This window comes from Sebastes fasciatus, chromosome 15 (genome assembly GCF_043250625.1).
Source record: "Sebastes fasciatus isolate fSebFas1 chromosome 15, fSebFas1.pri, whole genome shotgun sequence".
Classification (NCBI taxonomy): domain Eukaryota; kingdom Metazoa; phylum Chordata; class Actinopteri; order Perciformes; family Sebastidae; genus Sebastes; species Sebastes fasciatus.
The window spans coordinates 20,963,157-20,989,099 of record NC_133809.1 but is presented as its reverse complement, the minus strand read 5'-3'; the positions used below and the strand labels follow the sequence as shown (position 1 = coordinate 20,989,099).

The following is a 25,943-nucleotide window of genomic DNA, read 5'->3' as shown; positions in this document are numbered from 1 at the left end:
TTTCAGTTGAACTTTAAGTCACATCCATGTACAATTTGGGTTTTTGTGCCACTGAGTGCCATATAGAGGAACTGTAAGAACTTAAGTAGCTTTGACTACCCATGTTAATACTGTGTGTTGAAACCTTCACAAAGCTGCGGTTTCTGCTTTCGATGATCGAGTTGGCATATTCCGAAACCTTTGGCCTTCAGTTTGACAAGTCATGTCTCTCAGTTTAGATCTTGGGCTTCAGCTTCACTGGCCTTTGCCAGCAGACCTGGCTGTGCTCCATACACCATACTGTAGACATAGTCAAATAGCCAAGCAGCCTGACAGCCAATAGTGCAACATCGGATTGCAGCGCCATTCCCAGCCCCTACATGTCGTTCCAGGGGCTTAGTGTTTGAGAGCATGGCAAAGCAGCAGCTTTATGTCACTAACAGCCATCCGAGAGAGAAAGAGCGGGAGCGAGCAGGGAGAGTGAGAAGAAAATATAACATCTGAAGATTGCCTGCAGCTGCCCAGTGAAGTGGGATTAAGAAACCATGCTATTTAAACTGCAAGAACTTTTTTTCCTTCACCAGGCGGCAAGGAAAAGTGCAGCGGGCAGTCAATCTTTTGAGCTTATCATCAAGAAACCAAAGTTGCTCTCTCAGCTTTCTCGACCCCTCATTCTCTTTCGAGTCGCAGACACACAGACAGAGCCGCAAAACCACCACTTATTGTCACTCAACACACACTTTTCTAACGCTTTAGTCCTGCGCTTTGATATTTTTTATGCTTAATATTACCCTTTGGTACATTTGACGGCTCAGGGAGGCCCTTTTAGTCAGGTACGCAACATATAAAATCTTATCAGGCCAACATAATGAAGGAGGCCACAAGGAGAACGTTGTGGCAGATAGCTAGCACTGCCCTCAGATATTACATGCCACCTAATCTTGCTTCAATATGAGTGCAGGCATGACAAATGTGTGGGGGATCAGTTCTGGAGATTGAAATGGAACATCACTCTTTCTCACACTCTCACGCTGCCATCGATCTGTCCACCTCTGAGTCACCAGGAGCGCCAAAATCAGAGGCTACAGTTATGAGAAGGCAAAGATACAGACACCTTACCAGAGAGAGCTAGTGAGAGACCCTCAGCAGCCTTCGCAGAAGTTTGAATCAGAGGTTTCTGTCTAACCTGACTCGCCTGATGGTTTGTTACACAGAACCATTTGAGAAGCCGTCAATGGAAACTGTTTGGAAAAGGGCAGGCACTTTCAAAAAATACTTGGCAGGTGATTGGATGAACCATCCGTCAATCAAACTCTTGCCGCAGCCAGTCGGAAAAAGAACAAAAACAATAATCTTTTCAATCGAGAAAAGCCTTCAGTGCCGTTCTTTGCTCTTCTTTCAATTAAGAAATACTCTCCAGTTCTGATATAACTGATGCTATTGCAGCATCTACACCGCCATTGTTGTTTTGAACAAACACTCGCCTCTCTGTGTTGTGTCACACACTTGAACCACACTTGTAGCTCCTCACAGGATGCTGATTGGTCCAAACCACAAACTTGAAGCCTGACAAGATGGATTTTTGCGTGACTGCGTGTGATCTTGTGTGATCTTGCGATATCGTGAGTATCCAGCTGCCATGCAAGGTAAATCTCCGGGGCCGTCTTAAGGCATAGGCCATATAGGCAGTCGCCTAGAGCGCCACATTCTGGGGGCGCTGGTCGCTGGTTTAAAAAAAAAAAAAAAAAAAAATGCCGGTGGATGCCCTTCCTCATTTTCTGCATTGAGGTAACAAATGAACAAATAGATAAAGAAAGAAATACGCTTTTCGCTCCTGTAAATTTCTCTCACTATTTAATCTGCCCGGCCGCACTTACAGTATGTGTAAATTGTAGTGAAACTGACTAAACATTTTTAAGTCAACAATATCAGGGACCAATTGTTTATTTATATTATAATCAATACAATTATTTATGAAAATAAAATCCTTATGTCTGATGTGTGTTGGGTGGGTTCTGGGGGGTTAAACCCTGACCCTAACCCTAGAGCGCCGCCGCCTCCGCCGCTGCCGTCGCCATAGGGCGCTCCAAATCCGAGTTTCGCCTAGCGCACCAAAAGGGCTAGAGCCGGACTTGTTTCTGTCCACTACTATCAGTATTCTGTTTCCGCAATGTGACATGAGAAACCCCATCACTCCCAACCAGGCTGTGTCTCCCAGGTGAGCAGCTGTCCAGGTTTGGCTGTAATGGCTGCAGGGGAGCGCATACGGTGCAGCTTTGCTCAGAGAATCCTGGGATAGCGAGGGGAAAGCTTGACATCCCTGCAGGCAAAAGACTGATGAGCAGCAGAAACACCGGGGAAAGTTTGAACCGACTCAGAGGGGGATGTCTTGGATGAGCATTTTGCGAACGCTCCCGTTTATGACTCATTTAAAAAACACAGCGAGAGCTTGTTGGCAAAAAATGCAATAGTTGTTTTCTTTCAGTGAGATGACTCACTGATGAATACATCTCCAAATATTTGTATCGTTATCACCCATGAGCATCATGTTCTGAGGCGGAATACGGTCAATAAAATGAAAGTGATACTTTTGAATTCATTGCTCCCTCTAACTTCACTGTAGCTCATGTGGTTTTATTGGACTCTGGGGGTGATAACAAGATCAACTGACCGGCAGCATGCAAACTGTCTCATTACTAGGAAAGCTCCCAGGGGCTGTAAATTGGCTGAGGAGGTGGGGGGGGATCATCAATTCATTCAGCTCCCATTTCATGATGGCAGTTAAATGCCAAACACTCCACTTGATCATTTGGATAGGTATTAGCATTATAGGAACAAATATGGCATGTTTTCACCTTGGATTAGATGCCCGTACGTGAATAGACAACTGCATATAACCTCCCATATTTTAGGATGTTCTGCAGACATTTGAAACTATCACACTATTCACAAATTCATGGCAGAACAATAACCAAAAAAGTATGATCTGATGAGGCAAAGTTCAGTTTTGCAAGATTTAGTCAGACAGAATAACAGATGGTGAAACTTTTGGCAGGAATGAAAAGAAAAACAGGTGATGCTCGCTAAGCAAACACGCAAGTCATGTTTGAAATATGACAAAGCCTGTTTTGCTCTTGAGTTTACTATCAATATAGCAGGAAATATTTGTGTATTCTGCGTCCAAAAACTCAGTTATTTTGATTTTTTTGTTTTACAGTATGCACAATGGGGCATGACCTTTTAGTCTTCTGAAAGGGGCCATGACAGAAAAGGTTTGAGAACCACTGTTCTAAACAATTGGTCAGATTCAGTGGCTTCTCAGTGGATGTTTTCCATGATTTAAGCCTAAATCTAAATGTTGTCTGGCTTTGCTAAGCTAAACCTTTGATAAATGAGCTGAAGTTAAAGTATGATCAGAGAAAAGTTGCATAGTTTAATCATTCTGTCAGTATTGAGAACTAACATAAAGGCATCACTAGAATGGAAAAATGAGAAATTGTATACACTAGAGCAGTGCATGTTTGGAGCGCGTGCCCGTCTGGAACGGTTCAATTGCTTGGCCCCCATAAGTGTTGCTTGCAGCGTTGTCGAGAACCGCAGTGTGGCTGCTTGCACCCGCCAAGTGTGAAGTTGATTGGATGAACGGTTCTTGAGATATGTAAAGAACAGTCATACCTACATACTGTACATGGACAGACAGACAGACAGATAGAGATTCCTTCCTTTATAGTTAGATGATGCTGCTGCTAGAGCACCACCTATAGAGTGCTCCAGGGATGATGTATTTTTGTAGGCCAACCAGGAAGTTAGCATCGCCCTGGTTCCCTCGACAAAAAGCCAATAGGATTTTTCCATTGGGTTTTGGATTGTTGGAGAAAATAAGCTCTTGTACTTGATACTTACACATTTTGTTCAGCAAGGTAATCTCCACAAATGAACACCACTTTTATGATTTTTGAAGTGCGAATGCAATCGGCAGAAGTAAAAAGCTAACGTTAGGCTATAAACGAACTACGCCAGGGTTGCATGAACGTGAGTATTTACAACAAGGCTGTAAAGGCAGACGAGTCCGCCTGATGACATTTAGAAATCTAATTTAGCCACTTGTTAGCGACTGCTTTTATTAAGACACATTAAGGCTTAAAAATTCACGAGAAGGATATTTACTGACGTATTTGATGTGGTAGAGAAAAACGTTAAAATCTCTTATGTGTTAACCACAGACCTTATTTCAGGCATCTAACAAGAAACCCATCCAAAAAAAAACATTGACTTTGAGACAAGGGAACCGGAAGTGCTAAAATGTTAACACATTTTCCAGGTTTTGGCCAAATAGCACCCAATTTGCGATGGTCACTCAGAGATCATATCTACGCATGTCCACCAAATGTGGTTGAAATTGCACAAAGCCTTAAGGAGATATGACACTTTTGGTAATATAAGCCCTGCCCACAGCATTTTAGCAAAATGTGAGGGACAGCTACAGCAAAACCATATGGAATATCAAAAATCCGAAAAAGTTACTTTTTCCCGGCTTTCCATGCCAAATTGTGTGACGAGTGATCAAAATGTTGTTACATACATGTTGTTTGATGTCATACACCAGTAAGTATGTATGTAACAACATAATAGTGCCTCCTTTGAGGTGCAGTCAAATATATTGACACAGGGCTAATAAACAGGATGATGTATTCACACAGAGAATACTTGATTCCAGCATTATGACCAATCTGAACGAATCTTATTTCAAACATTGTAAAAATGGAGCAAAGGGTCAAAATTCAGTGTCAACTCTAATTGACCGTTAACATTTAGATTCAGGCAGGAAAGTCCTGCAATGGGGACCAGTCCTTCATGATTATGATACCTTGTACTTTGTCTGTTTCTCTCTGCTTTTCCTGTTCTTTCACTTTCTCTTACTCTCATTTCTCTCATTCTCACAGTTTGTTAATTTTATTACTGCATTATGTAACTCAAAATGGCAATTCTGTTCTCTTCAAATTGCTGGTAAATATATCACCATTGTCTACTTAGTCACTGACATTTTCAATATACTGAGACTGGTAAAAAAATTCTAACTTAAACCTGCAGTATGCAGAAAGTTTTTGTCATCATTGGGCAAAAATTCAAAAATAACCTTTGTAATTCAAGTGTTCTGAGAGAAAACTAGACTTCTGCACCTCCTCATTGCTCTGTTTTCAGGCTTTATAAAATCTAGCCCGTGACGGGAGACTTTGGCCAATCACAGGTCATTTCAGAGAGAGAGCGTTCCTATTGGCTGTGCTCCGGCTGGTGGGCGGTGCTTGGTATTTCCTCAGTAGATCTCAACATGGCTGCCGGGTCACAAACTTTCTCATTTTACAGATAAACAGTACACTACAAGATGTTTCGCAAAACATTTGTCTCAAGAAATAGGCATTACAGTAACAGAATATTGATTCATATTTAATCAGCGCTGCCTAGTTTGACCGTCTGATCGGAGTTTGTGAGTGATTGACAGCTGCTCAGAGACGGCAGACTCCAGCTCTGATCTGATTGGTTGTTTTCGTCTGGTCTGTGAAATCTTGCAGATGCCATTAGGAGCACCGGAGGACACAGAGGCACATGTTTTTTTCAGATTACCTGTCTCATGCTCTACTGTCAGGATATAGCGACCGTTTTTATAAAAATAACTTTTTGTAATCATATTTGCTCCATTTCTACCCACTGCAGCTTTAAGTACAAACTTGTCTTTCACTTCCATGTGTCCTGCCTTTGTCCTCTTCCTAATATGAGCGTGTCCACTGCCTCACACTGCTGTGGTCGTCAGTGCTGAGGTCGTCTCCCTCCGGGCGCTGCTTCTTTCAGAGCTGCTTATCTAAACCCCAAACCTGGCCTCTGGGAGCCTCTCGCCATCTTTCTCCTTTACCACCTCTTTCTCTTTCTCTCTGTTCCCCTTCCTCTTTCAACACACTCCCAGGGGCAAAGGTGGGGATTTTCTCTCCAGTTTGTTCCTCCCAGTCAGCCATGAACTCTTAAGATTTTCCAGCACCAATTACTGTAATAAAAAAATCCCTTGCTGAACCACCGATGTCATCATTTCACATCTTGCTCTTGCTAGCCCCTTCTCTGTAGTCAGCCCTGGCCTATATGATCAAGGGTCTCATGTGTACGGAGCCCCAAGGAAATTAATCATCGCCCTCCAACATGACGGCACCTTAGAGATGCTAGTGATTACAGAGCCGTATTTAAGCCCTGCATTGCTTTTTTTGATTATAATCAAAGTTTATTGCCGCACTTTTATTCATGAAGTCTCCGCAGATGCATCGCTTGGTTAGCCAAGCGTTAGACGGGGCCAGAGATATCGGATGATGCACTGGCTCGCTACTGAATCGCGAGCACACTGTTGCTATGTATAGTCTCAGAGCACTCAGAAGAATGGGAAGCGGGAGAGTGCAAGACTGATGGCTACCGTCAGGCTGCAGCATGGGTGAATCATGAACACTCCTATTTTCACCCATCTGAATTTCCACATAATGTTCCACCTCTTGAGCATTTCCTGCTGGATCAGTTGTCTCCTTTTTTTTTTTTTTTTTGGTACGATTGTGCAAAAGGGTTGTGTCTTTTCATTTCGACCGAATTGACGACATTGACATTTGACATTGTGCTGGCAGAGCGGCTCATAAAACAAGGAGGGCTGGTAGCTGGGTGACACAGTGCTCATCAGTTTATTGCGGGTGCATTGTTTACAACTTGATAAACCCCAAACAGCTTAAGGTCACAGAGAAGCACAATCCCTTTACGTAACAGGGAGACTCAGTCCTCCTTGCCCTATGACAGTAAGTCTTTCAGTGACACTGAATCAGTGTGACGAGGGAGATAATGAATACAGCACACATCCTACAGTAGAACATTGGGGCTATTTTTATTTTTTTTACTCGATTCAAGGATACGCTGGTTTCATAGCCAAACGCTACCTCCCACTTTTATTTTTCCTCTCTAGTTCACGGGCTTGCACCAAAATCACATTATCATGCTCTGCAGCCTCTTCATTTAGCCAGATATTTGGCTCAGCAGCTCTGGGAAAAGACATTGGATTCTCGAAAGCATGTCAGCCAGCGAGAAATAAGACTTTCTCTTCTCTATTCTACCCTGCTTTTCCTAATGACAGCAGACAAACCTCACAGCTCATGTGAAAACCCATAATATCACCAGTAATGTACCAAATACAGTGTTTCTAATAATGATGTGTCCCACTATATGGGAACTAGGGATATAGTACTTCAGTGACCACTCTGTCTGCAGCTCTATTAGCTATTAACCTCCGTGCAACTCAGGTGAACACAAAATGAGTTGAGCAAGTCAGACAGATTTCCCACCGGCCTCCCGAGTTCATTGCCTTCAGTCAGGCTAAGACTTGGCGGCGACATAACGCACATATGCTCAGAGGAGCAAAAGTTTGGCTAGGAAAATTGAATGATGCTGAGGAAACAACGTCGCCATTATCGCTATGACAAAACTGCATCCTGCAGTATTAAACCTTACATAACAATTCAGGCCAATAACTGAGTGCAGTCTCTAATTTTCTTGTCATTACGGCGCTCTGTGTCTGATGAGCTGTCTTGCCAGCCTCTCAAACTACTAAGACACAGGGTTTCCTTTTTCACATCATTAAAAAAGGGCCCCTTATTAAATACACGGAGCGCTTTCAACACAAATCTTTAACGCTACCGCTCATTCCCATTCATGACAGACATGCCTGCGTGCCTCGGAGGTGCAGCCCTGGAGCTGGAGACACACTTTTCGTTGCTAAAAATAAACACCTCTCATTCTCCCCCATCCCGGTTTTCAAGGGGAAACACACACCCAAAGAAGAACATAAATAAGGGAGAGCGGAACAATGCTCACACAGCATGAACTGCTGCAGGGGACTGTCATTATTTTCGGCAACAATTATGACAAAACTGCACTTCTGTGAGTTTTTGGGCTGCCCCCTACGTTACCTTTTCCTCCCAATCAGGGAACATTTGAATCACCCGTGAGTGATTTCTCTTCCCACAAAAGGAGAAGTGTTCATTTAGAAACGATTTATTGGTGATACTGCTCAGAGATTCCTCCAGTAACTACCGAGCGATTGTTGTTTTTTTAGGACCGAGCCTCCCATGATGATGATGTGAATCAAGCCAGAAGTGTCGCAGTCGCAGTGATTGCTTCGAATTTGGTTTCTTTGTCCGGGAAATTCACTCTCTGCGTCTGAAAAGAAGAACGAGTGCAGCCTTTTGTTGCCACCGGCTGTGTATTCAATCACGGCACCTCCTGTGGCAAGCTAACCTCGGGGACATAATAGCCGGCCCTTTTGGTCGGGTCTGTGTGTGATAACCAGCGTCGGTCTGACGTGGCAATAATCCGAAGATCAGAGGGGTTAATAGTGTGTACTGTGTCCTCACCTTAAAGGCCCCCGCTTCCCTAAAGGGTCCTCATAACGACTCAATGCCGGGGTCCGATGTGGCCCTCAGGAAACATTAATTCTTCACCCGGCCTCAGTGGAGGTCACTTTGGGTTAATCTCCGTGGCAGGAAGCTGGGACTGTGGAGCCGTGGATGATGGATGCATGCCATGGCTCATGACCCTCCATCAGATGTGTGTTACTGAAACGTAGCACACCCTGTTGCTTACTTGCACATTAGCCACATTACTTGTGGCCAAGAGGTCTTGGGTTAATCATCAAGACTCATATGGAGGTGGAATTAAGCCTGTTTTGCATTTCCGTGAACTCAAAATGATTCAGGCAGTAGTGTAATTCTTATGATAATGCCCATTTCGTAGCAGCAGGGTCACTACGTTTGAGCTCACCTGAAGTGCACTCAAGATACTTAATTTGGATTGACTCTAAAGCGCCGCACACTGTGACAGCCAGCCCCACTTAACTTTCATTCTAAAAACCAAACAATCCATCACTGTCGGCCGTGAAGGCACCCCTGTACAGGTAACGTAACCTGTAGTATTTCCTTCTGGCACACAGAAGACCTCTCTAAACTGGTAAAAAAAAATCTCCCTCGCACTTTTATATATCTGCCCAGCTTCTGATGTGCAACAACTGAACGCCAGCAGACTTGTTGATGGCTCGAATTAGACCTTCTGTCTGGATGGAGGACAGCTCTTTCACTCTCTATATTCCTCTTTTTCTGATTCAGAGAGGTTGATACATTTTTTTGTTTGGTGTGGGATGACACAAGATGACAACAGCTAGATGGAAACTGGTTTATTAGTATTAATGTTGCTGCTATTTCTAATCAACAGTGGGATGTGTGGAGGTGGGTAGATGACCATGGGTTTCTGCCAGACATTGAGAGTTCAATTGTGCAGGAACATTCATTTTGGCTTCTTTATACAGTAGAGCTGCAAGTAACAATGATTCCATCTATCTATCTAGAAAAAGGCAAAAGGACAGTGGGGGTCAGTGGGCAAGTAATGTAATCGGTGTATGCTCGACCACCGTGTAAAACTGAATACAGCGGCAAGCCTACATTGGAGATTCCGGAAACAGAGAATGTGTTTTTGTTTGACTTAAACAATTAATCAAAATTGTTGCAGATTAATTAGTTTCACCTCTAACATACAGGACATGGCATAGTTTGTGTGTATGGCATGGGGAGGAGGTGGTTGTAGAGCATGGACTATTTCTGATCGTTCAATCAAAGAGCATTTACTTGTTTAATATTTGCTATAGAACTATTCTGTAAGTAAGTGGAGGATAATTCACACCGCCACGTTGCTTTTATGAGTTTCACCTCCTGCTGATTCGTTTCTGCAAACGAGGAGAAGAGGCACGACATAAATGCAAGTGTGCCGGCTGGTCATATACCACTTTACTGATGATCCATTACTAATTACAAATTGTGGTGACAATTTTAGGAGAGCTCAGGGTTCAGAGCTCCCTCTCCCTTCACGTTATTAAGTGGGGGAATCAAGAGAAACAGGAGCAGTTGAAGTTATGACATACTGACCTTTGCTATTGACTCGGTCCACACTTATATGGTGACCCTAAAGTATCTCTTCAAGCTGATGTGAAAGCCAATAAGCACTTTCATTAGCCCCAATACCATTTAACTTTATATCCTCATATACTGCAGCTCTGTTGGACCTTTCCTCCTGTAAATGTAATAGAGCCACACAGCCAGTGTTTACAAATGCATCCCTCCATCCCTCCTAATCGGTTTGCGATCAAGTTTTGCACTAAGCAGCCCAATAGGGCTTAGTGAGCGATGCTCCGTGAGAGTACACAACATTAATAACTCAAGGTAATGAGTTATTATCTATTGCCTTTATCAGATTGACAAAACCCATGGCATTAGCAGAGTGCTGAACGAGGGGGCCAGCATCAATTAAATCACCCACCTCTCATTGTTCACGTTCAGGCGGCATTAAAGTATGACAAGCGAAACATAATTAGGTATTAAATCGTATTAAATTGACCATTGAGTGAAACAGATTCACAGCATGTTTCAGTTAATTCATGCAAAACAGCATTAATCCATCATAAGCATGCCTTGCTGCAAGCCTCGCCTTGTCTCACCTTGTCATATGTTAATTCCCCTCACCTATCCTCCGTGTCTTTTTCTGAAAACGAAACCATGTGAGACTTTACAGAGCTTTTTCTCATTTACAGCAGGATCACACAAGTCTCACACAGACTTCACTGAACGCAACAGTTCATTTTGAGTCACACCTGCAAATATTAAACACTTGGTAATTCATGTTTTCCCAGACTGGTGTAATATCTCTGATGAGGAACCAAAAAAAAGTCAAAGAGCTGCGTTGCCAAAACTGTTTTGTTCTTCATTGGATCATAACTGTTGCAGGCTCATTCATTTGCAGCGCGCGTACACATCACATGCAGGCGTTTTTTTTTTTCAAACCTCAGGCCTCAAGGACAAGCATTAGAGGCCAATCAGGAAGCAGTGTGATGCAACGATGCGGTCGTTACCCTCCGGGGCTCGCCTTGTTGGATATGGAGATGGGAGTGGGAGGGATATCGCAAGCACTTTAATTGATTTCAGTCAAGAAACAGACCACCCAGATGTTGTGCAATCTCACTATCCATACCAATAAGTACTGAAAAATTTGCATGCAAAGCACATTTTGTCATGTTTTACGGCTTAATTAAAAAATTATGGTAACAATAAGGCAGACTAAGTCATTAATAGCCTACAGTGATGTAATGAGGGGACCCTGGTCATATTAGTTTGATCTTCTTTGCTCGTGACACAGAGCATGCACACCCTGCGATTGTTCTGCCTCTTCTTGATTTGAATTTTCAATGGTTGACATGATGTGCAGCTGGGGTAAAGCAGTGACGTTACATGCTATCTAAAGCTGTGCTGATGTCTTAGGCACTTATCAACAAAAAAATCACTTTCACTTTACAATCAGCTGTTTGTTCGTGTCCTGTGTTCACAACGTTCAGTTTCATTTTCACTCAACAGACGTAATACCTTTAAGCCCAACCATGTAGTTCTTTCCTAAACATAACTATAGTGGTTTTATTGCCTAAACCTAAAGGGACGCCAAGGGGGCGTGACAAAGCGGCAGTATGTGATGAGTCGGGATGCTGGCTTTTTCATTGGTGTTTGTTGTTGTGATACTGTGATGGATTCCCACCTGAGCTTAAATACCTGGTAAATCTGATGTGGTCCCATATGTTATGTCTTTCTGACTACAAATTGCTGATGATACACATGATGTATGTAGGAAGGCAGTGTTTCTAAGCCCCATTGTTGGACTGTTGCGATGCACCAAGTCTAGAAATACAGACTTCAGAGGATAAGGCCCCTGAATTAGGACCCAGTTAGTGGCTGCTATGACTGTCACATCTCCCCATGCACTGTATGTGGCCCCAGGCAGCAACAAACACTCTGGTCCTCGCTGTGATGTGCTCAGGCTTTGTTTCTAAGCAACCTCCAGCTCATGGCTTGGAGGAAACAAACGAGGAGAGTTGTTGAGTCTTGATGGGGTGGGTGGATGGAGGGATGGACGTCGCAGCGGTCTGTTGTGGCAGCGGTTCCAATCGCTTTAGAAATAATTATGTCAGATTGCTCTGAGAGCTGTGTTGAGCTTCAGCTGAATCTTGAGATGTTTAGCTTCCCAGCCATGATGTAAGTCCAAATATTGGCAAACTTCTTTATCAGCAGCTCATACATTTTAATTTTGAAGCCTGTTTTGCTACACAAAAAGCTGAATGAAAGATACTATATATTTAATGGTGTATTTTTACCACAAAGCTATACAAATTTTTAGGGCTGGGACGATTTTTAAGTACTGCCATTTGCTATTACGATTTATTGCTATATTTATTTACTCTAGACCATGGGAAAAAGTTGAATCATACACTTCTAGGGACTTTTAATTTGAAAAATGTCTAAATTATTACATTAAAATGTTTGATTTTCAGCATGTATGTAGTCAGATATGTCCTGAAGTCAAACATATCAGTCATTGTCAAGCATTATTTATTAATTTTTTTTCCAGTAACCCAAAAATCAAAGAAAAAAGACAATTCCCTCACAAATTAGGATTATTTTCTTTTTAATTTATAAGGGACATGTAATGTTTTATACTTCTGGTGAATATAATCCAATCAATCTTATTTCTATATATGTGTTTTGTATACATAGTTCCCTTTGTTAACACCTTATTTTGAAAACCGGACATAGTCACACGTGTATACTTCCGCCAACTTCGCCAAGTCTGTCGCTTGCTCTCCTCGTCACCTTCGTTCTCTTTATACATCCATGGTCAGCTCCGTTTGACTGTATTTAACATAAATGTCAGTATATGGGTGCTACAGTTGTAGGGTCGGAAGATTTGACCACGGAGATGCAAGTGACGGATGGCTTAACCGCACGTTACCACAATACGATAATGTTTCCTGTCCATGACATGAGTTAGCATGCAGCTTTAGCCGTGTGCTTTTCCTGGCAATGTGTGAAACCCACAGTGTTTCCATACGTTACTGTATGTGTAGTGTTTTCCACTTTGGATTTAAAATGTGAGGATGCAGGTCGTATCCACGCCGACCTTCCGCTGTTTTGTACTTCCTTGTTGCGGCCAGCTGTGGTTTGTTTTGGTGACGGATACGGAACGGATATGACGTCACGTTACTCAGACTACAACATTAAAAGCAGTAACTTCCTTCTACCTCTGCATAGACTCAAATTAAGCAAATATATAGAATCTGGACTTAAAAAGTCGATTTCAAAATTATAAAAAAAATTGCGATACATAGTTGAATCGATTCTTTTCGCACCCTTATTATTTACCATATTGTTTGTCATATTGTCAAGTTGCAGCAGCAAAGAGATATTGTACCTCCAAGTCAAATAGTATTGTCATCTCCATTTACTACACAAGTAAGTGTTCCTGACAAAACTTTGTGCTGTTATACCTGAACACTTTCACACTCTTTTCCCCCTATGCCTGCCACTCTTCTTCACACACTCTCTCGATCTGACAGCACACAGATTCCCACACACAAATACATGTGTGCCAACCCGCCTGACATTCTGAATTACATCTGCTCACCTCACAGAGATTCAAAAATGGCTCTTCGATGAGATTCTGCGGAAGGGGCAGCAGTCAGACCCCTGGGATTAAGATGCAATAAGGAAACATGTTTGGCCTGTCATCAATCAATCCCACCGCTTGCTGTCAGTATGTTTTCTCTGTTTCTGGTGTGTTTCTCTCGGTCGTCGTTTCTGTTACACACTTTAGCATCAAACACCAGGTGACAGCTGCTTTAAATCCAATCCAGTCTGGCTGTTCTCAAAGCCTACGTCCAGGTTTTCCACATCTCCTTTTATCCCATTACAGCTACTTGTGTTGGGGGAACTAAATCAACCCTCTCACTGCATTGAATTATTACTAGAATCATGTGGTTTGAGTGACTGCCTGGGGGAACAAATGAAAGCCAGCTTGCCCCCTTAAGAGTACTTTTGCGCAGATGTTGACGATGATGCGTGTACATATCTGATTTACATTACTTCTTTAACACAGACATGTAACACAGCATCACATGTACTGTAGGAGGAGAGGACACATTCAACAAGTGTACCATCATAGCCTTCATATATGATTTAAAAGTGGGAAATTTAAGTTATCTTAGGAAAATATTTTACTAACTTATATGTAAATAGCATCCAGGTTGTCAAAATGCAGCTCGATGTTCTGTGACCTTTTTGTACCGCAGTCTGTCTCATCTCACAAAGGTCATTTTCGGACCACCCTCGGTCTGTTATTGACTGGCGTTCTTCTCATTACTGTGGGTCATTTTGGGCATCAGCTTATATTTTTAGGAGGTGTTTGATGGGTTGAAATCTGCCAGACAAGAGCAGGTGGTGCAAATGCAAACAAACAGAATTCATTCAAACAATAATTCCTATAGTAACATATTCTTTATATAAAGTCACGCTTTTTTTCATGGTCATTATTGTCTTTTTTCATGGTCATTTTTGTCTTTCTTCATGTTATTCATGTCTAATCAGAGTTGAAACAAATAAAAAAATACTTCTCACAGGAGCTACTTAAAGCTGCATCGGGTAGGATTGCAACAAATATGATTAAGTTAAGTTATTTTTTTATAAAACAGTCACTATATCCTGACAGTAGTGCATGAGACAGGTAATCTGAAAAAAAATCATGTTCCTCTGTGTCCTCCGGTGTCCTCCGAGAAACATCTTGTAGTGTACTGTTTAGCTGTAAAATGAGAAATGTTGTGACCCGGCAGCCATGTTGAGATCAGTTGAGGAAATACCAAGCACCGCCCACCAGCCAGAGCAATATCTCTCATTTTACAGCTAAACAGTACACTACAAGATGTTTCTGAAAACATTTGAGGCGAGAAATAGACATTACAGTAACAGATTATTGATTCATATTTGATCAGCGCTGCCTAGTTTGACCGTTTGATCGGAGTTCGCGAGTGATTGACAACTGCCTCCGTTGAATGAACAGCCAATAGGAACGCTCTCTCTCTCTGAAATGAGCTGTGATTGGTCAAAGTCTCCCGTCAGGGGGTAGATTTTCTAAAGCCTGAAAACAGAGACATGAGGAGGTGCAGAAGTCTAGTTTTCTCTCAGAACACTTGAATATGCTGAAAAGATTTATGGGATTTTTGCCCAATGATGCCAAAAACATTCTGCCTACTGCAGGTTTAAAGTCCGGATCTATTTGTTTCAACTCTGCTATATTTCTTTGATCCAGCCCCCATCCCATTCAGCACTGGGCTGTGTGTGTCTTTTTTATCGTTTTTTATCGTTTCCAATTCATGTCTAATCATACACAGCTCATGCTTTTACAAGTGCCGTAAGTGCTTACAAAATTATTTTTAAAGTTGTGAAGCTGAAACAACAATTAATCATCAAGAATTTGATAATAATCGATTAATAGTTTTTAGTAATTTTTTGAAAAACAATAAAAATGCAAAACAATTTCCAAATGTAAATATTTTCAGGTTTTCTCTGTGTTCTATGATAGTAAATTGAATATCTTTGGTTTTTGGACTGTTAGTAGTAGAAGTATACTGTTAGTTGCAGCCCTTGAGGTATCTTAAGTTATTAATTCAGCATTTTCAATAAGATGCAAAGCATCAATAACAACACATACTGTACTGTACAGTCACTTCAGTGATAATAGTTGCAGCTGTTGGCAGCACATCGCTCATCAAGTTTTTAGCAGTGCAACTCCATGGAGTGGCTGTATCTGCTGTTTGGCTGCTCTGGCTTTGGATGGTAAATAGTTTTTGTATGATGCGTTTAGAGTGCACCCAGGGCATTGTCAATAACACTTCTTTCATTTCACTGCTGTGAAATTAGGCCAGTAAAACACTAGGACAGGCACTTACACTAATTGCATTTTACTGTCAGATGTGTCCAGGTTCACCTTCGGTCCCCAGAGCGACATGCAACCTTCCTCCATCCAAATCAACACGTGGTGTCCGTGTGCACACAAACGTGAGTGGTGTTTTAGCCTATGAAGGTTTTGTGTAGCAGAATAGTTCAGTGTTTGAGTCAGGGTTGGAAATTAGCACCAGCCTCCAGCCAAATGCTGGTAAAATGTGCTAGTGGCTGCTAGATTTGCTTCACTCACCAGCCAAATAAACAATGATAATTCATTGAGTGGCTGGTGGACAAAAAAAGTTAATTTGAGTATTTAAACTCTTCCAGTCACATGCAATGCATGTGATCCTGGTTGTTAAGAGTTTGCATAGCACTCTTATCAGTACTAATTGTTTTCCAGCCTCAAATATTGTCAGTACACTTAATTTTCCTGATCGGATTGTGTCCAGATTAACATCACAGCGAATCATTTAATGTCCTGATTGACTTTGTGCCTCTAATGTTCCGGCTGACTTTGGAGAAACAGGCGAATGAGAGACAAGGATCTGAACTGGACTGTCGGTATCACTTCCATCTCCAAAAAGTCATTTTGGCCGGCCCCCACCCTTCTGCTCTCTGGGCTGCTGTGGTCCGCAGAGAGGAAAATTGCATTAGAGGGGAAAGGATTTCAATTGTCTTCTCCAGACTGAGGAGTGTGGATGCCTGCAGGGCCCGGGGGACCTGTAGTGTTTTTAAAATCAGCTCCGTGATGGGATTGTCTCTGGTGACTGAGGGCTGGAGGTCTGGACCTTCCCGTCTGCCAGGTCCTGAACAGATGATACAGTCGGGGATGAACCTGCTGCTTTAGTTGAGCATTAAAAGCATCTGATGTTCTTACTGATTCCCATTATGTCACCCATGCAAATAATAACAGTGTGACAATATCAAATCATCTCTCGTTTTGTCCTGAACTCCTCAGTGGCTGCAAAGGATGGGAACTTCAGAGCGTGTTGCTACGGCAACCAGGAACAGTTCTGAGGCTTCCTCTAACAAGTTGCCTGGGAATGCAGTCCTGGCTGTTACATAAGATGTGACTTACTCTCTTTCTCTCTCTCTCTCACACACACACACACACGCACTAACAGGGCTTTTCCTGTGGCAGAATTTCACATTCAGCATGATTTATTCATAGCTGGATAGCTGCGCTGGATTTATGATTCCACCATGTAAATGCAAGCCCATGCAATCTACCACACTTGGCAAGAGTTTGCGCGGGGGGCATTGTTGGACTCCAAGTCAATTTCTGTGGCTGTTGCAAATGAAATGGGGGGCTTTGAAACGATTTAGATCGAGGAGATCGTTGCTTGAATGAGAAACGATACAAAGGTACCAAGACAATTTGGCACTATTGCTACCGTTGTGATGTTGTATGGGATGGAATTACCTCAGTTGAATATGACATGGGCTGTACGTTTTCAGTAATAATGCAGCCTTTTGTGCTCAATTCCAAAATACAAAGGGGGAAGCAGAAAGTTGCAGAAGCACAAAAGCCTCAAGTATTGTCATTCAGGGAGGAACAAGGAACGCTGATCTGACACTTTATTACATTTCTTTCTGCCACCTATCGTTCCGTCCCCACTTTGACTGGCAGAGAGGGGCGGGGCGGGGGGAGCTGGGGAGGAGCGCTGAGCGCAGCACAGATAACACTTCATCATTAGCAAACTCCACGATAAGTATTCAGCCATTCAGCGGCTTCTCCTTATCTGGCCACCATAATCTCTCTGCAGCTAAATACTATGGCTGCCTTCAGCTCGCCACTCTGTAGGTGAAATTGGGTGTGAGAGAAGAGAAATTGCCATTTTACATTTGTTGGGACAGCCTGCCAATAGTCTAATCATTTTTTGAAGAGATTAGTGCCGAGGCTGATGTGCGCAGCTCATTGGTTTACAGGAATATGCATATCTGCTGCTTATAGTTCTCTCTGTATTGGTATCTATTTTAAAGTCTCCTGTACCTGTTATCTCCCCAGACTCTCCCAAAACATACAGCCACACACCTTAATCATTATTGTTGTAGCTCGGTAGACAATACTCACTTACCTGCGCTAGATTCTCCATGCTCTAATCTATCCCTCTGTGCTCGCAGGCAAACCTCCCCCCTGCTGGGAGCAAGATAGTGGGATGTAGGCTTTGATTGCTGGGGAGGGTGGGGGCGGCAGGGGCCCCTCTCTCTCGCTGCCATCTGTCACATCCAGACAGCACTCTCAGGTGTGTAAGCGTAGCCACATGCAGCTTGGTGCAACAGGAACCGCTAGAGGCTACAATGTTGCACATGCACGTCTTTTAAACAAGTTTAAAGGTGCGATGTCAACACAGTCTCAAAGCAGTTTGTGAAATAGTCACAAAATGTAATCTATTTGATTCGTACATAGACACGAATTTGATGCTCAGCACGACTTTCAACAACACGTGACACACGTGTCAATTTCCGCTCCGGTCTCTTCAAAATAAAACTGCTTAGTAAGGTTTAGGAATAGATCAACTTGGTCAGGCTTAGGCAACAAACTACTTAGTTAAGCATAGGGAAAGATTCGAGTTTGAGTTAAAAAAGAAGTGCCGTAACTTAAGTACGGAAATTACATGCCAAATAAATCAACTTTGACTTGTTGTTTCACATGAACAGCGGTCTCCTGGGTGAAAGTCCGGTGTTTTTTGACCCACCCATCCACCTCGACCTCCTCCCTACGCGGCGTTCGCCCCTCTTTATACTTCCCAGTTCACAATTACCTGGATTACGTAAGAATTGATTTCGTGCTGACCATCACGAGCATGCTAAACAGCTAGCCCCGGAACTAAGCTTATCCTTTTATTCCAGTGTTAATGCTTCCGAGTGGTCGTCTGGAACAGCTAACCTGAATATATCACTTGATGGGGCACTTGTTGAACAGACTGCATAGTTTTCATTTACATATTTTTCACTCTCTGTTCACCAGTACTCTGAAAAATATTTTTTGACACAGCTGAGCTTCTTTTTTTAAACATCAAAAGGAGGTTGGAGGAGAGGGCTTCTTAATTTCAGTAGATATGATCGTCTTTAGTATGGAAACACACACAAGCACAAACAAGCTAAACATCTGTGTTTCCTGCAGGTATTCTCTCTAGGAAATGGTTGTAGATTTTGGCCAGAGTTCCCAGTAAATACTAGGGTCTTGATTCCCCGTATGCAACCCCAGTGCATCTTCTCAGATATGCACACACTTCTGGAACACTTGACTATGACATCTCTCTTTGTGCAATGGGACATTTAGCCAGATGTTTCCAAAATAAAAGCAACATGAAATACAGCTTAACAGACACACAGTGATTGTTTTTATTCTGTAATACGTCAGTGTTTTAACACAGGTGACAGAACTCATCATAGACTCCAAAGCAGCGTGTCACTTGGTATTTCACAGAGGCGAGTGTGTGTGTGGACTGCTGGTCTTTTTTAATAGCGTGAATCATTGTTGGACTGGCGCTGCTCTAAATCGCCCAGCATGAATTCCCAGTTTGATTTAAGGCCAGTTGTAAGAGCAGGTCCTCCCCCGCTGTGAAACTGCATGAGCAACCTTGCGAACACGCATGTCCACGTGTGACACATACAGCGCTGACTCAGCACACAGTAATATAACAGACTCTTTGTTTTTTCATCTCAAGTCTCAGCATTAGGCGTCAGTCATAGCAGCAAAACATCAAAGGAACTGTGGGGTTTTTTTCTGCCATTTTAGGTGTCACGCTCGACCAGAGACAGATGGTGTATGAGAAAAAATATCAGTGACAAGTGATTGGCTCCCAATTGCGGTGGCAGTCTCAGTTAGTTGAGTATCGCATTAGCAATTAAAATGCTGCGGGTTCAGTTTCTCACTCACTATCCACACTTGAAATGTGTGCATGAATCGTACTGTGCTGTCACTTGGATGGACAAGAGAGCAGGATATCTGCCAAAGCCGTAAGCTGGGGCCTTATTTTGATCAGAGCTGCTATGGTGGAAAATCACAAGGCTTGCAAAGCTGACAGATTTGCTGCTTTGCCTCTTTGTCCGTTGCCTCCGTCTCCAGTCTAATAGCTCAGACCATTGCTGATTTGCCCCGAGGGTTGAGGACACAATTCCCCTTCCTTTGATTTTCTAAAGAAAGGCCAGAATTCTGGGGAGACTGCATTTAACCTTTGGGAGATGGATAAGAAAGCTGCTCTATCGATTTGTTTTGCCCGGAAAATAAGGGGTGTGACTTCCCTCTGGCCAGCTGGAATAGCAGGACACGGCTGTTATGGGAAATATGTTCTGAACCATTTTGGTTACTGCTACTAACTAGGGATGCACTGAATTTTTCAGTCCCGATACTGATAGCGATACCTGGGCTTTGGTGTTTAGCCGATACCGAATACCGATCCAATACCAGTGTTTAAATAATAAACTGTATGCCTCAATGTGTGGTAGTGACTGGGATCATTCTTTTATGTGTAAGGCAACATCAGGCTTGGCTTAAACATTGCTTTCTTAACTTTGTAAAACAAAATGTGACAAATAAATACATAGATACAAATTTAGTGAATTGTTATTTATAATTATTATTATATTTATATATATTGATTGATTTCAAATGGGTTGAACAATCAAGGATTAAGGAGCATGATACAAATATGTACCCTCTTTTCCAACTAACCCTCAACACAAAACACATTCTCCACACACGAGAGACAAAAATAAAATATATAAATAAACAATAAATAACATGAAATTATATAAATAAACTACTAAATTAAATTTAAAAAATATATAATAACCATATGCGCATAAATTTACATATACATATACACAAAATTAATAAAAAAAATAAAGGGGTAACAGAAAGTTTATATATATATATATATATATATATATATATATATATATATATAACAAGGGCAATCAGGCGTTATTTATTATTAAAGTAATAAATCGTTCACCAGCAATTTGTTTTTTTGTAAATTAAAGACATTAAATTCCAGTATAAACATTTTTAATGAAACAACAAATTGGTCAAAACTTAAACAGGAATTAAAATTCCAGTATATAATGTATATAGTAAATAAACATAGAATTGAATTTAATAGATCGGCCCTATTCTCACCGATGTCCGATCCAAATATTTTAGTCAGTATCGGCCCGATAATCCAATCCAGTATCAGTATCGGTGCATCCCTACACAGTACATTTTAAACTGAATTTAAAAGCATGTACTTAGAAATGTGCTTAGCAGAGGTTTTCAACTTGTTTGGGCCTTTTTGCATCTTTTTCAAATTTCAGAAGTGCACAGATTCTCTACAGGCGGTAAAAATACAACCAAATTAAAGTACTGTTTGATGCCAGAAAACTCAGAAATGACAGATCTTATCGCTGATGCAAAACATTAAAGGCTGCCTCTCATGTGTTGCCTCAACATCGGGCCTTTCCCTTGCAGTCGACTTTATCGTTAATCCTCTCTTAAATAGCGCAGCGGCTAGCCACCATGCTAACCACTGCCAAGTCTGAAGGTCGCATGCCTTTGATCTCTCAGTCTAGTCCAGCGCTTTATTATCTTTTAACTTTGTTTTCAACTCCAGTTAAGGTCTGAGCCAGTGGAAGAGTGGGAGCTGTCAGTGATACTCAGTGCAGATATAATGCTATTTAAATGCTAATGTGTTAAGAGGAGCAAAACGACCTTTACTCACACTCTGCACTCGGGTGGAACTGCAGCACAAAACAGAAGCCCTTAATAAATGAGCCTCTTCCCTTGACTCTGTTTCCCTTCCCTCCTCTCCTCGTGTCAGATGTAAGGTGTGTTTATCATCGTCCACCCCAGAGGGCTTTGGCGACATTATAGAGCTGGATGTTGGTTCAGGTGTTAAGTCAGACATGATAAGATGATCGCAGAATGTGCAAAGTGTTAAGTTGAATGGGATTGGTTGACTTTTTCTGGGGAAATGTCTTCTTATCACGGGAGGACTTCTTATCCCTGCAGTGAAAACGTCATTGTTTTAGCTTTCAGTGGGAAGTTCAGTGTTTTCCCTTTCTTAAAAATATCCGACATCCTTATTCGTACTCATCTGCATAATCATTATTATCGTAGGCCCTGTTCACACCTGGCATTAAAAAGCGTCTCCACATGCGTCTTGAGTGACCACTTGTGATCCACTCTCACTTCGCTGCTCTATATGCACATAAACATGTAGTAAACACATGACTAATACAGCAGATGCTGTGATGTAATATTACATGAATGTCAGAAGTAATATCTTACATATTCGTGAATATGGGCATTTTATTAACATCAAAATAAGAGCTTATTGTACCGGCGATCCCCAGTGACCTCTGTGCTGCTGACACTGCTGCCTTTGCCAGGCAACAGCGGGGTACAGAGCTTCAGAGAGCCGGGGATCAGAGAGCGCGAGCGGGTGGGTGGGTGTAAAGCACCGGAACAAAAACACCGACACATCTCCGACAGTGTGATAATAATGCACTTTGCGTGCCTAGTCTGATAGTCTGTAGATATGTAGCCTATAGATAAGATATATTTTATTAAAATACAGTTGTACCAACAAATACAGTAGAGCACAGAGGCCGTGTGCATGCTGCGAGGCAGACAAGCATGATTCACATGAGGAGCGCAGAGTTTCCGTAGATTCCAGCGGGACGTCAGATGAGTAGGCGGTCCTTCAATGTGGGCCAGGACACATTTGCGTTCACACTGCTAAAAGAATGTGGCCATATGTGGCCCAGACCACATCTCAATGTGGTCTGAGTGATCCGATCTTAATGCGTCTTGAGTACGTTCACACCTGTACTTAAAGCTGTCCACTTGTGATCCGATCACTCAGGACGCATGTTAATACAAGGCCATAGCAGAGCCAAAGTCCCATCAACCTTTAAAAGCATGATAGCTTCACATTAAAAAAAGATCATGTTGTCTTACTGCTGCATATTGTGCCATCCAGTTTCTAAATTCACCCTCCATCCAAGCGGTCCATCCAAGCAGTCCATCCAAGCAGTTCATCCAAGCAGTTGGCACCCTTGCCAGGAAGCCGATAATGTGATGGCAGGTGCTGGTATCAGTGTAAAAACAACAAGCCCTCTCCCTGTCCACAGATGTCACAGATACTTGTCTCCCTGTTTGCAGAGTACTTGCCAGAAGGATGCGCACTCGCCGAGAGAGCTGCTTTCCCCTCAAGCCGCCTCAGTGTAAATATTAAATAACCTTCGAAATGTTTTGTAGGACTTACTCCTTGAATCGTGCCGTCTACTTTTTTCTTTCCTTTGGCGAAACTCAACTTCTTTATCAGCAGAGAAAGAGATACGGAGGGCGGATGAGTCTGTCATCTGTCTGTATAATCCCAGGAAATGCCAGTAAAGTCTAGTAGATAATTTATTCAGCGCAGCTTCCTGAGATACCTCAAGGAATAGTCAGCCGTCAGAGAAAGGCCTTGGTGTGAGACAGTGACATAACTTCAGACAGAAATGTAGCATCACATCAATCAATAATGCACCATCATCCTTCTGCTGCAATTACTAGAAGGAAGTGAAGTGGGCTGACTCAGGCTAAGCAAGTTCACCTGATTTAGCCTGTCGAACTGTACTCCGTAGAAATGTTTTTGATAGGCAATTTCAGCAGTCCCTCCTGAGGAAACATGTCCTATCCTCGTGCATGCTCAGAGTAGCCTGGATTAATTTTACATCAGGCTGCCGAGTTAAGACGTCCTCATGTAAGACTGGTAAACAACGAGAATTTGTTTTCATCTCGACAGATGGAGGACGATAGCAACAGAAGAGCAAGGCTGCACCTCAGGGGCTGAGATCTTAGACCTCATTAAAAATAAGTTTGAATGGAATAAATTTGATCCAATTTGAAAGATGAAAAGGAAAATTCACCAACAGCACAGTAAGCCGTTCTCATGATCTTGGAAGGGTTTGTGAATATGAGACTTTCTTAGAGCGATTGACAAAATAATTAAGAGGAAAATCCTCAATGTACCCAGTGACAAACATGTTGAGGGAGCAGTGACAGGACCCAGAGGTTCGTAACTTGTGTGAGTGAAGCTTATACAGTCGTATTTTATGTAGAAGCCTCCAGTAAATGAAATCTGTTGTAAATTAATTACTAGGGCCGTCAATTGATTCAAATATTTAATCAGGATTAATTGCCTGATTTTCCATAGTTAATCATGATTAATCACAAATTAATCTCACAGTTTTTGTTCAAAATGTACCTTGAAGGGAGATTTGTTAGTATTTAATACTCTTATCAACATGGGAGTGGACAAATATGCTTGCTTTATGCAAATGTCTATGTATATATTTATTATTAGAAATCAATTAACAATACAAAACAATGACTAATATTGTCCAGAAACCCTCACAGGTACTGCATTTAGCATAAAAAATTCATAACATGGCAAACTGCAGCCCAACAGGCAACAACAGCTGTCAGTGTGTCAGTGTTCTGACTTGACTATGACTTGCCCCAAACTGCATGTAATTATCATAAAGTGGGCATGTCAGTAAAGGGGAGACTCGTGGGTACCCATAGAACCCATTTTCATTCACATATCTTGAGGTCAGAGGTCAAGGGACTTCTTTGAAAATGGCCATGCCAGTTTTTCCAAGCCAAAATTTTGCCTAAGTTTGGAGCGTTATTTAGCCTTGACATGTTTGATACCAATGGAATAATAAAGTTGATATCTCTGGTTCTGCTGCATTGATTTTGAACTGCCTATCGTATTCATAGCGTACCATGATGATGGTAGAAAAAAAATCTGTTCAATGTTTTCCCTTATTGTATTGAGAAAAGAAAAAATCAGACAGAAGTTGTGTTAAGGTGAAATGTGGTCTTAATTTTGAAGAATAGCAGCACTAAGAATACCACCAGTATGAAATGGACCATAACATTTTACCTATAGCAGTAAAAATTACGTGTGCAGCCTCTTCTAGTAGCACTCATAAATACTTCTAATTTTGTTCCTTGGACCACCTGAATAAGCTTAAGCTTATTGAAGGTTTTTTCTTCCACAACTGCCAGGGTCCTCAGAGCCCTGCTGCCCATGTTCTTTATGGTATTCTTGTCACTATATCAGAATTAATGAATTTATGATACTATTTTAAGTATTTATTGATTTGTCAGTACATTGATATGATTTAAAAGTGCTACAATTTGGCCTAAAACTCCTGTCCTCCTCTCTCTCCTAGCACAGTAGCTCATAAAAGCTCTCCTTCATTTTATGGGGTAACAGTGAGAGTGAAAGTGCATGGGTTTATGAGGCGTATCATTGGCAGGCAAGCAAGCTTAGATATGGTTATTCTTTGTTTGTTTGTTGTTCCTCTTTCACAAGACAGTATGCAGATAAATTTGAAATATGACCTGGACCAGCTTTTGTACTACAATATTCAGTTGTTATGGAGAAACAAGTAATGAGGAAAAGACAAAAACAGACGGCAGACAAAAGGATTATTATATATTTTACGAAATAAAGAATAAAAAATGCTTATTATTAATAAGAGTCCAAACTTCTTCTTTTTTTGTTATATAGCATATCTTTATCAGCACACATTAGCTAGTTTAAACCTCATACACTAAAAAAAGTATTCATATGAAGGCCTTTAGATTGTTTTTTAGGATCTATTCTACACTTTCATTGTTTCATCTGCTTGTTGCAGATGATTAAGATTATTTTTTTAAAGGGTCATTCATGGCATAAAGCAGGCTTAATGCTCCGCGTGTAATTTTTAACCCCATCGTCCTGACATGATTGAAAGGGAGGACATTGTTATTGCAGTGACAGCATACGGTTGTGAGGCATGACGATAAAGTAAACCTATCCTCTGATTAAGTTTAACACATTGGAATGGAGTGCTGGGATGTCTGCCCTTGGTGACCAATCACAAAGAATTGGCTTTTAATCTGAGACTACATGGCCAACAGATAGAAAAGCAGGGAGGGTGCATTTGGTGATATTCTCCCAAGGACGCCTATCCAGCCGTACGCCTCACGGCGCTCTCCTCAGGGCTTTGACGGATGACACCAGCACCACGGAGTGATAGGCTATTATTTCACTTTGCATTGGA

At 41.8% G+C, this 25,943-nt stretch overlaps 1 protein-coding gene across 7 annotated transcripts in view; it reads left to right on the top strand.

Moving 5' to 3' along the window:
* Positions 1-25,943, top strand: part of dlgap2a (discs, large (Drosophila) homolog-associated protein 2a) — a 204,586-nt gene that overhangs the window by 116,416 nt on the left and 62,227 nt on the right. The window lies entirely within an intron of this gene.